The sequence below is a fragment of the Ambystoma mexicanum genome, chromosome 6q (assembly GCF_040938575.1).
Source record: "Ambystoma mexicanum isolate Mex_15411 chromosome 6q, UKY_AmexF1_1, whole genome shotgun sequence".
In the NCBI taxonomy this organism is placed as follows: domain Eukaryota; kingdom Metazoa; phylum Chordata; class Amphibia; order Caudata; family Ambystomatidae; genus Ambystoma; species Ambystoma mexicanum.
The window spans coordinates 1,025,832,099-1,025,845,857 of record NC_090937.1 but is presented as its reverse complement, the minus strand read 5'-3'; positions in this window follow the sequence as shown (position 1 = coordinate 1,025,845,857).

Below are 13,759 nucleotides of genomic sequence, written 5' to 3'. Positions count from 1 at the left end.
ACAAAAAATATTATTTGCATACAAGAAACGTGGATGACCTCGCCCACCCAGGTAGATGGTTTTGAATGCCATCACCTTCTCGCCTCCCAAGGGAGTTTAGGCCGACCCAAGGGGGGACTCCTATTAGCAATAAAGCTGGGCTTGGGCATTAATATTGTTGAAACTTTCACCATTTCCCCTGTGGGATTAGGTGCGATCCTAAAGCTGGAAAACTTTAACTATATACTAATCTGGAACATATATTGGTCACCAGGAATAAACATCTTTGAAACAACCACAAAAATGGAAGAAATAATGGAGAAATACCTTTATATCTATCCAGGTATCCAAATTGTAATAATGGGGGACCTGAATACTAATCTATTGTTGGAGACAAATTAAATATTCACCTCCTTGAACCCTACACTCTGCCTCACAATGGGGGACCAAGGGGAAACTCAGGATCTTCATTAGAAAAATTCCATGTACAAAAAAGGAGATCGATTAGGTTGGTCAACATTATTCAAAAACTGGGGCCTGAAATCGGCTCACCTAATCCTGAACCCCGACGTCCCATATATAACTTGGACATCAGGGACCAGGTCTTCTCCTATTGACTATATTTATGTTTCCACTGACGTTTTTAATTTGATTGAAAGCTTTGGATTAACTCCCTCCCCTAAAAGTGACCATAAGATGCTGGAATTGAATCTCAGCATCGGTATAAGAAATCCTGAACGCCTGGAGAGGCTTCAGGATTTGCTTATAAATAATGGAAGCAATAGGATTTGTTGTCATCCGCGAAATGTTTCTAAATGTAATAACCTCTTCTGTAAAGAACACACAGATTCCACTTATGAGGAAAAAAGATGAGGTTCACACATGACCACTTTGGCCCATATATCAAAACCTTAATTGAGAAGTCCACAAAAAAGACGGGTAACCTTCCCTCCAAACAACATTTACATAAATATGATTCTGCTGTCTATTTAGCAAAAATTGCGCTGCGTCGCGCTCTAAGACAAGTACATCGTCTGAATATAGATGATGATATCAAACGCAGGGGGATTAAAGGTATCAAGCAAGTTTACAAGAACTGGTGCAAATCACATAAACATAAACTACTTCAAGAAGATAATGAGGAAATGCTGATTTCATTAAAAAATAATTCCACCAAGCATTTTTGGCAGCTCATAAACAAATCCTCTAGATCTTCTCGAACTCTCAATCTGAATCCAATTAACGAGCTTATATGGAAAAATCATTTCGAGAACTTATATGGTGGTACACAGGACGTGGGCTCTTTGAGAGGAAACTTCAAGACCACACCTTGGCCTGGTAACTTCTCGACTAATATGATAAGAGAGAGGATTATAAGATCCAGTTCCTCCCGCGCTGCAGGACCTAATGGGCTCTCAAACATTCTGTTCAAGGGAAACCCAGACATCTGGTCTAAATCACTTTTTGTGCTCTTTGATGATATAAGCCGTACTAGATGTATTCCATCCTCATGGAATATGAGCTACATAATTCCGGTCTACAAAAAGGGAGATCGATCCATGCCCACTAATTACCGGCCAATAGCTCTCCTTGATTCAGACTCTAAAATCTACGCAAGTCTTCTTCTACAAAGAATAGAAACTTGGGCCACAACTGAAAAGATCTATTCTTTCGCACAATTTGGTTTTAGAAAGGGGATTGGAACATTGGCGGGCAGGTTGATAATTTCACTCCTGCAAGAATTGGGATGGCAAAAAGGGGCGAGTCCGGTTTATCTGGCAAGCATGTATTTATCTCTTGCGTTTGACCTGGTAAATAGATCAATTTTATGGAAGAAGTTGTCACATATGCAGTTACCTCGTGAATTGCTAGCCATCTTGATTCACCTCCATGAAGGATCAACCATACAGATTAGGTTAAACAACAAAGGCCTCCACTCAACACCTATTAAGACTTCAAATGGCCTCCGTCAAGGGTGCATCTTCGCCCCAACCTTGTACAATCTTTATAATTCTGACATAGGTCAGGCGCTATGTCCCGCTGCCTTTATACAAACAATGCTGGAAGGCAAGAAAATGTGCTGGTGCTCATATGCGGACGACTTTCTTTTATTTGATAGGTCCCTGATAGGACTTCAGCGCCTATTGACAGCATTTGGAAAATATATGGAAACAAACATCTTGGTGGCAAATCCTCTAAAATCACTATTCCTGGGTTTAACAGGAAAAGGGAGACCACTTTTGAAAAACTGAAGCATGGGGTTGCACAAGTTACCCATCAGAAGCTCAATGATCTATTTGGGTTTTCTGGTTAACGCAAAAGGAAATAATCTATCGATCTCTACACACTTCCTAAGTAAGGCCAAAGCATGTGCGACTCAACTGAGGGTGGTTGATTTAAAATTCGGAAATTTCTCTCTTAATCCCTGTCTGAGATTCTATAAGTGTAAAGCAACCCCCAAGATTTTGTATGGTAGTGAAATTCCATTTATAATGGACAGTCTTGACCTCAACAGACTTGAGACAGTTATTCTAAGGAAAATGATGGTTTGCCTGCCCAATTGTGTCCCTTTACACGCAATTCGGTATGAATTAGGACTACAGTCCTTTAAGAGTATAGTGCAATGGAAATGTATATCTCTATTTCGCCAACTCTTAATCAAAACTCAAAATAATGTGTACTATGAGTTGTCTGGTAAATTGAAACAAGGAAATCCGAAATCTGTTTTCTTGACCAAACTTATGAATCTATCGCTAACTTTATTAAATAGTGTTGGAGTCCTGATATCAACGTTAGTAACAAACCCAAGAAAAGTGAAACAACTGTTAAAAAATGCAGATTGGGCGACAACTATTAGCAAACTCTCCTCATATAGATTATATGCACACATGATATCATACTACAAATATTTAGGAAACATGGAACCCTACCTATACATTTTTCCTAAGAGAGGTTACCGTAACATCTATATGAGATTTAGATTTAATGTTCTACTCACGGGGCAAATTATTTCCGCAAGAACTAAAGGGCCTGATGTATCATTTTTGTGCAGGTACTGTAATTCTCAAGATGTAAAAGAAACCCTAAAACATCTGCTATTGGATTGTCCTAAATTGGTAGAAAAAAGACTACTCTATTTTGCAAACTTCGTATCAGATGTAACAAAGGTCATTCCAAATCAAGTATGGAAACACATGTTGTTTGACAAGAAAATTTCCCTGCAGTTAGGAATTGTAATGTTTTTGAAATCAGAATGTGGTTTATCATGAAGAATGTAAAATACTTCAGGGAAATTTAATTTAATTTCATAGTTGTGTAATGGAATTGTATTTTGTTTGGAGTTAAGTATGTCTTTTTCTTTTAAAATGTGTATCTGTTGTTTTATCTTCTTTTTAACTGTTCTATTCATTTTAAATTGTGTTTTGTAAAGGTTTTGTTTAAAAAACCAAATACAAATAAAGATTTATTATATTTAAATATATTGCAATATGATCTACAAAATTCCTTAACAAATATGTCCCCTAATTACACGAACCCGAAACCCCCTTCTCCCTTCCCATTTTCTCACAACTGGAGCGCTGTTATCCTTAACTCCCAACTAGCACCACTTTACTCTCCATTTGTGAATGGAGCAGGCCACACTGCCCTTCCAAAAACTATCAAGACAATTACCTCCTCTGCATCATGTAAACCATCCATAACATCTGTTTCACTTTTCAATATAACCCCTCATCATAATCCCCTCTTCTCTCTTCTTCTCCGAACTCTTCAGTCTCTCCTCAGCAATTGTCTTCATTCACCTCATGCTTCTGTTACCCTCTTCTCCTCACCCCACTCCATCACGTCATCCACCTTATGCTGTTTCTCTACTTCTCATCCCTCTCCTTCCTCCCCAAATCCTGTCCTTCTCTCCCACTTACCCCTTTTACGTACCCATATCCTTCCCTTTCTCCTCTTCTTGGGTTCTCCTCTATACTTCTCTCTCATCTCCCTACATCACCCGGCCCTCTGTTATACTTTTCTTCACCTATCTTCTCCGTGCCCTTTATACCCTCTAAGCTCTCTGCTTCTTATTTTCCTCTCTCCATCTCTCCCTTCATCCTCCCTCTCCCCACTGATGCCAAGTGCACCATGAAAGCAACTTCAAGTCTACAAGCAGTATTTGCCTAGGCCCAATCAGTTAGTGATGTTGGTCTCTAAATGGAGACAAATAAAGTATGCACATGGCAGATCATGTCAGGAAAACAGGAAAATGTAAGCTGTGGATCAGTGTTGCGAAGTAATTCATCTACCAGGAATAGAGCTAAGGAGGTGAAGGAGAACATCATCCCAAAGGCAATATCAACCACGTTGCTGTGCCTCCACCGAAGAACAAGGGTCTATCCACCTCTGAGGGGCAGTTACTGTTCTTTACAGTTTGTCTCTTTCCTGTTTCTTCACCTATGGTATATCAGTAACTTTTAGATGAGGATAGCGGGACATATATATTAAGCACAGTGTTGTCTGTATATGTTCTTTACCCATGAGAACCCAGTTTGTTTTCTGGTATACACCAAGGAACCTATTGTTCACATAATTAATGGGGCTATCACCTGCTTCAGTCTAATGTCTTCTCACCAAACAAGTCCCAGGCCTTTCAGTGGCATAAACCTTCCAGCAACAATGATGAACAAATAGGATCCCCATGATCACCACACAAACCCTATTTGACTTTACACACTTGTACTCTGTTTAATGTACCCACTGTGTTAAGGTTTTCTTTACATCACAATGCTGCACGTTTGATTACTTTAATGTCAACAGTTCAGTTGTGCTAACCAGTCTTGGAGGAGGCATACTAAGCATACTAAGCCAACTGTATGACATCCTAACATATGAGAGGTAAGAGGGGACAGATAAACATTCACATGAGCTCTATAATGCATCCGGGATGCAGGAAATGAAGGATGCTGCATGCATTAAGTGAGTGGTAGAGTCCTTCAAATTAATAACAAGGATTGTTGGGTTCCTACAAGTCGTCCTGACACCTCCAGGCTTCCCTGACTGATGCTCATGCATGCAACCCGTGCCCTGTTTGAAAATGACAGTGCATAGGGTCAATGGGGAGCTGGATGTGCAGTTCAAGTAGAAATGAGAAACACAGAAGGCATTTTCAAGGATCTCCTCTTTTGTTGCACACTGTATAGTTAAGTAAGAACTGGGGGTAACAATATACTACTTCTACCTTAGCTTACACTGGCCTCCACCCTAACTCCTTATCACCTACGAAGACAACTGACAGCACTCCTCTGTCTTCTCTTCAAACTTGAACTTCATCCCTACAGTTTCCCACTCCACCATCGGCAACCTCACAGCCATCATTACCGTTGGCTCACCCATGACACCTCTCATCTTAACTGCCTTACCCACACTAGCTTCCTCCACATAACCACTGCACTGTGCACTGAACATGTGAACACCAGTAACTTCAGTCCTTCCTTGCAAGCCTTTCTTTTGGTAGCTGCCTGTGGTAGTTCATGTCCACTGTCCCTGGCCTGTGGTTGAAAGAAAGATAGCTAAAGTGCTCTGTTGCCTGACGTGAGTGAAATTACCGCAGAAAATAAGAGAATAAGAGGGGAAATGTTAGCATCCTAAAGAGTGTAGACCATCGAACCATCTAGGCATTATAAGGCCCACTTTTGGTCTATTTGAAACAGTATCACCAATGTTTTAAAACATTTTACTTTGAAGGGTCTGACAACAAGAGATCCATTATCTCAGGACTACATTTGTATTGTTTGTCTACTCTGGGTTCATAGGAGGTCATAACCAGCACAAGTGTAAGGTCAATTAATGTATTCTGAGAGGTCTCACTCAACTCTGTCCAAAACAAGTCTTGAACATTCAATGCCTTCATAGCATTATTGTTACACCAGAATACAACATTCCTTGAACTAATCACTTCCTGATTGATTAATAGAGATGCATATTCATGTATTTATCCATGCATTTCTTTTGTTTTTAAAGGCATTTGCGTTGTATCAATAGATGCACATAAAACAGATAGTAACCCTTTGTGTTCGTTCTGTATCTTTAAACACTAGTGCCAGGGTCGGACCCATGGAAAATCAGAAAAGTCCATATGACTTGGCATTACTAAAAATCTAAATGTATAGTGCTAGAGTAGATCTGGCCAGCTCTCCAACTTGTCAGCATCCTCCTCCACACATACAATGGGGATAGGCAACCTACAACTCCCAAAAGCCTCAGCAAGCATACTCAATGTTGAGGGGTGATGGTATTTGTATGCCAACACATATGGCAAGCTGCAGGTACCCCTTCTAGCAAACCAAATTGTGCGCCCAGTCTCACACTTTGCCTGACCACTGTTCCCAGCTAAAACCGTGGTCATAGAGATAGCATCACTAAATGTCTGACCCACCTCGTCTTGTTTTTAAATGTTGCCAATTGGTACATATTTTTCAATGCAAAATTCATTTTCGAAAACATCTTGCAAACGACCATGCACCTTAACTTGGTAACAAAAATACACACAGATGCATTTAATACAAAGAATGATGTAATCAGAATATTGGTGCAACAATGCAAATCACATTTCGCCATGTGCTTTAACACAATTGAAGGTTTAGATGCAATCTCTGTGCAAACTCTATTTTCAAAAATGTCTGCCTAACACATGCTGACCGCCTCTTATATGAAACTCATTCTAACACTCCAACTGTACACAGCTCTGTCCATGCTCATTGGAGTCCCTAAATTGCTGTTGATCAAATTCAAATGAATTTCATTTGTAAAAAAATAACCCAGACTATATAATGGTGTGGCACTCATATGTCTTTCCAGATGACTAATTTCTTCGTAACCCTGATAGATTCAACCTATGGGTCTGGGGATGGTTATAGAGGCTCACTCTTCATGTTCTGCTTTTAGAGGGTGGACGCATTTATGTGATGTTGCTAAAGCAGAAAATGCATTCACCCACTGCTTCATCCTTGAACATAAGGCATGAGCTGGCAACATACAACTGTCATCCGCCCAAGGCAGTGTAATTAATGATGAAGAGAGTAGTTGGTTACAACATCTGGAGAGCCACAGGCACTCCTTCTGTCAAGAAACAAACACGCCATAGCTGTGGTATCTTACACTGCTGTTCTGAGGTCACCCCAGCCACACCACCACTGTGGCTCTGTCTGCCTAAATCCACTAAAAGTAGAAAGGCTACTATACAACTCTCTACAGTAAGCACTCCCTTGCCACATATTATCATAATGAGGCTAGCACGAGGGCAGATGGGTGCTTGTGCAATAAAGTGCGGAGGACAACTGTGAGTCCCACTGGTGGTTGTACAGGAAACATAGGGATGGACATGACTTCGGCTGACATGTTACCGCTGAAGCATAGGCAGAATGACGGTTTATATTTGTAAAGCGCAATCAAGTTGCATACATGTTCAGTACGGGGGACTTCTAAAACTCCAGAAATAAGATAATACAATTTAATAATTGCATACAATAAAGGCAAGATGGTAGATGACATTGATACCACAGTAAAGTGGCTCCTTACCAATTCCAAATATTATGTTTTGCAGTCCAGGTGCATGCTGTATTTAAGAGCAATATCTGCACGTGTCACTTGAAATGCCATGTACTGGGCACACCTCACCGCTCATTTGGCTCCAAAATCATTTCCGTGAGACTGCCAACACAGTTGCCTAACACAATGGGCCTCATAACAAGTATGTCGGTCTGGTAACAACGCTGCCGGTAGGCTACCGGCACCGTTGTTACCGGACCGGCATACTCCGAGTTCAGTGAGCGGGTGCCTTTCAACCCGGCAGGTCTGACCTGGCGGGGGAACGGTACCCGCTCACAGACCTTGACGGTAACGCCGGCACCATTCACGAATGGTGCCGGTTCTACCGTCCTCCCCATTCCCATTGAGTCTAATGGGAATGTGGAGTAATTTTTTCCGGCACCCGGCAATGGGGAATTACCTGTCCGCCGGGGCTATAATGCCCCAGTAAGTCCCCATTGCCGGGCGTGGAAAAAAAATTGACTCTGGCGGCAGCCGTGCTGTTTTTACTGGCACGGCTACTGCCGGACTCATAATGAGCCCCATTGTCTATTGACTCACTACAAGGAGTCTCCTTATCTGGCATGCATTCTCTGTCTCCAATACACACGTGCACACCATTCTCCAGACCATGTGCCTCATTACGGGTTTGGCAGTAGCCGTGCCTGTAACAGAGGCACGGCTGCCACCAAACCCGTGATTTTACTGGCTCCCGCGAATGGGCAATTACTGGGTCATGCTAAGTTGGGCGGAACTGGAAATTGCCCATTCGCGGGTGCCGCTAATAAGGGACTCCACATCCCCATTCAGCCCCATAGGACTGAATGGGAATGGGGAGTTCAGATGCACCGGCACCATTCATAACGGTGCCAGAGCATACACGAGTTGTGCTCGTGGGTGCCGCACTGCCCAAGCGAGAACCGCAAGCACAACTCATAGTGTGGCGGTACGGTGACAAGGGTGCCGGTAAATGTGTTATGAATACATCGTAAAACTCAGCAGTAGTGGATAAAAAACTGATTCTGTTTTGCACATCCACTACGTATCTCTCATACAACTCTCTCTCCATTCTATTTTTTTTCTTTTATCTTCACTAATTCCTATTATCTATGTCCTTCTGGAGTTTGAACACACTGTTTTGTTTAGAGAATGCATGCAATATTTATCTGAGAAATGTACCACTTATGCTGCATGAAGACAGGGCATCACAAATAAACACATACTAGAAAGTAGGTTGTGAAACCCAGCACACATATTTGAGATGGGTATTGCTGACCACGTGGGCTAGTTGCAAGATTGGCACTATGTGACAAATGCTGGTATTGGGCTCGTACTGTAGCAGGGCAGTATCATTAGTCAAAATGTGTTGATTTTTTTTCAGTTATGCCCCCGTTATCATCTGCTGCCCTTTTTCCCGGTGTCACTTGCATTTTCATATCACGGAGCGCCAATGGTTGATCAGCAGCCTCACATGCTCAATAGAAGTGGTGATGGTCTCTGCATTAGCCTGCCTAGGTGAAGACAGCAATGACGCTAGCATGTCTCCATTCATTCAATAGGGGCCCTAATGCGGGCCCTGCCTGACATGCTTCCTCTTCAGCGAATCTCTCTTTTTTACATTTCTTCTAATTTTGTCATTTAATAAAGGTATCCGTTAAATTCTAATAACATTTCTTTGGGCATACTAAACCCATTACCGTAGATGTAATCGAATACCATTTCATCTAATGAGATTTCACCAAATTTATTTACCCGAAAATGGTAGGTGAAATGCTATATGTGTAATGCATAATAGGTGGGATGTGGGGTAAGAGTATAAGTTAGGGTAGGGAGGGTGTGCTGCAGTTGTCAGTCCCCCGTATTAAAAAAAATAAAAAGTAGAAAAGGCAACATGTTAATTTTGCTTTTCTGTGAAATGGATTTGGTGAAATCTCCATTAGATGAACTATTTTCCAGGAAATCACATACATCCCACTAAACTAATTAATTGACCACAGTAGAAAAATAAAAGGTGAGAATCTGGGAAAGTACATTATTAATAGCTCAATATTAAGATGTTCTATGATATACCTAAACTTGACTCTACTGCACTTCCACACCATTACCGGAATCTGCCTTTCTTGGCACTGCAAAACCTTACCTACTTGTTCCTTTGTTCAATTCTTTCACTTGTGTTGTACTATGAATAATCTGCAAGCACCAGCACTTCTATAACCAATAGTGCCCAAGGAAAGGATCTACTACGTAATCTCTGACACCGACTGCAACTAGCAGACCTCATGGGCTTGTAACTTAATCTTATGCTTCCTATTCCTTCTATGACACCGACTTCAACTTCAACTAGCAGACTTCATGGGCATGTATCTTCATTTTATGCTTCCTATTCCTTGTCTGACACCGACAACAACTCTTCATGGGCATGTAACTTCATCTTATGCTTCCTATTCCTTCTCTGACACCGAATACAACTAGCAGACTTCATGGGCATGTAACTTCATCTTATGCTTCCTATTCCTTCTCTGAAACCGACTACAGCTAGCAGACTTCATGGGCATGTAACTTCATCTTATGCTTCCTATTCCTTCTCTGACACCGAATACAACTAGCAGACTTCATGGGCATGTAACTTCATCTTATGCTTCCTATTCCTTCTCTGACACCGAATACAACTAGCAGACTTCATGGGCATGTAACTTCATCTTATGCTTCCTATTCCTTCTATGACACCGACTTCAACTTCAACTAGCAGACTTCATGGGCATGTAACTTCATCTTATGCTTCCTATTCCTTCTCTGACACCGAATACAACTAGCAGACTTCATGGGCATGTAACTTCATCTTATGCTTCCTATTCCTTCTCTGAAACCGACTACAACTAGCAGACTTCATGGGCATGTAACTTCATCTTATGCTTCCTATTCCTTCTCTGACACCGAATACAACTAGCAGACTTCATGGGCATGTAACTTCATCTTATGCTTCCTATTCCTTCTCTGACACCGAATACAACTAGCAGACTTCATGGGCATGTAACTTCATCTTATGCTTCCTATTCCTTCTCTGAAACCGACTACAACTAGCAGACTTCATGGGCATGTAACTTCATCTTATGCTTCCTATTCCTTCTCTGACACCGACTACAACGAGCAGACTTAATGGACATGTAACTTCATTTTATGCTTCCTATTCCTTCTCTGACACCGACTTCAACTAGCAGACTTCATGGGCATGTAACTTCATCTTATGCTTCCTATTCCTTCTCTGACACCGACTACAACGAGCAGACTTAATGGACATGTAACTTCATTTTATGCTTCCTATTCCTTCTCTGACACCGACTTCAACTAGCAGATTTCATGGGCATGTATCTTCATCTTATGCTTCCTATTCCTTCTCTGACACCGACTACAACTAGCAGACTTGGTGGGCATGTAACTTCCTCTTATGCTTCCTATTCCTTCAATGACAACGACTACAACTAGCAGACTTCATGGGCATGCAAATTCATCTGATGCTTCCTATTCCTCCTCTGACACCGACTACAACTAGCAGACTTCACGGGCATGTAACTTCATCTTATGCTTCCTATTCCTGGAATATATGACACACCTTTGTATTATACCTGATGTCCAGTTTGTTTTTCCTGGTCCTTTGAAGCAGCACCATTATGGGTTAGCACCTTATACAACACCAAAATAAAATATTTAAAATACATAATATTAATAATAATTCTGGTAAATTAACTGTTTCCTCCTGCCATGTTGTCATAAACATATATGTATGGTTCCATGTCTTTACTTTGCATGTGCTTACTGCACGGTTCTTTCCTCTGCAATAAATACATTGCAACTACTTCCCTAGCAATGTTACTTTACAGTATGTCCTGTCTTCTGGATCCTGTACAGGAACTAGGACAATATATTCATTGTATTTCAGATTTCAGAATAAATATCCTCCAGTATCCAAGTTACTCTGGAGGGTGTCAATAAATGTTCAGATCCCTCACATCCTGTGGAGGATGCGCAGATATTAACCATCAGTGCCTTCTGTAAACATTCACCAATAGGCAGCCTTCATGGTCCCTTTGCATTTCAGGTTTGATTATGGGATTCAGCATTCCCTAAGGGATCGAACCTTCAAACCAATTGCTTGTGTTTGTCATGTATAACCATTACTGTATATTTACAATCTTTATATTATTTTTGAATTATTTGCTGATTGCTTTTGTTGTATGGGCAATTCATCTGGTCTGTCTGCAGCTCGCTATCAGGAAAGAAATACTAGACAGTAATTAATTAAAACCGACATGCATAGTCAAGCAGGACATGGTTGCCTGAGAGAAATCCATTGATTGCTGAAAAGGCCATCACTTGAGGGAAGTCAAATATGTTGCCGGTTGTATTCCCCTACACAACCAATGGTGATATAGTGTTAATACTTTAAATGGTTTTCCTCAGTTCAGCCACACTTCATTAAGCAATGCTCTTTCACTCTATGAGCCTGATTCATGGGACGGTTTCCTATGGGATTGCGCCATTATAAAACACTTCCATGAATCAGGCCCTATGTTTTCTTGGGGAAGTAAAAACATTATTTCACAATGGTCCTTATACAGACACACATACTTTTCTTCAAAGACCTCCTCAAAAGGCAGTAGCTTTTTTCGTGTTATACTTGATCCCTGCACATTTCTGACATGAGGGTGTTGTCTTGAAGGTGCAAGAAGTGTGTTTGGTGGAGATAAATGAGACATAAACTGCTAATAAGCACTAACTATGCAAGATGTCTGTCCAGGTTGGGCATGCCATTGAATGCCTACATGGATTGTCAAAAGGACAATATTTTGGGTCGGTCTAAAACCTTGAACGTGGATACTGCATTTTGTGGCTAATGCCACAACCTGGAGAGAGTTCAATTAGATGACCTTAATGCCTATCATGAAAAGGAATACACATACCTGTGCTGGAGTCTGTATTCATGTTGTGAAGGTGTCGGCTGATGTTACAAATGATAATGACAAATACTATATCTGTGCAAAAAAACAACGGGAACAGCACACATCACTGATGTCTACAAAGGTGGGTTGTGTGAACCCTGTGGTATTCTTTCACAAGTGGCAGGTCATGAGGCAGACAGCAAGGGTAAAGCTTAGCAAAAACATAAAGCACATATCATAAGCCAAAAATCGTATCATGTGCCTTGTACCCCTCCCCATTTCGTGCACTCAGAATAAGAGTTGCTGGTTTATGAGATGATTTATGTGGAGGCACGGGCCCAAGGCCCTGCACCCCATGCACCCACTGGCATCAAGAAGAAGGACATGCTGGCCACCATTTAAGTAGCTGTCAATACGTTTCTCATCATGCCAGAGACACGAAAGACCTACGAATGTGTTGGAATGATCCGAAGCACTCCATGCACAAGCACATTTCAAGGGCAACAAAGGCAAACAACTGCACTGACATAGGGGACCAGACATCATCATCTGGACACCATGGCGCAGGAACGCGCTCCCCTTCTTTGAACAGGAGGCTGAGATTGGCTTGGAGGAGGCACGTTATACAGGTTAGTATGACACATGCAGTTGATATGTCCATTCCAACTATATGCAGCATGCACGTAGGCATCCACTACATACAGGCATGGTGGACGGACACACATTACCACAATTGTTCCCATTATGTGATGTTCTACCATCAGTATTTTTCAACCCCTAATTAGGTTAGACCTAGTATACAAAGATAACACATAAATGTAAAACAAACGTATATTATAAAAACATCATAGAATGAAAAACTATCTTCGTAGCAACATAAATCTCATGATTTAACAAGTAACTCTAGTGTAAATATCCTTTTCCACCACATACATGTTTATTCATAAAGGGAACACAATCATAAAGTATTGGCAATAATTGAGTCCATTTCTTGTTGACTAATATGAGCTGAACATATATTTCTACATACAGATCGACCCATCCGCAGTGTGCCACATACCTAGTATTTCATGGGAATCATCAAAAACTCATTGGTAAGTCTTTTTTGTGCCTTGGCTGCCATCCTTATTTGCTACAACAAGCAGCAGCTGTAATGTAAATATGAGATACTAAAAGGATGTTTTTCTCTCTCCCCATACTCTTCCCCACTATTTGTTTTCTTATCATTTGACACATGCATGATTGCACATCTTTTTAATTATATGGACATA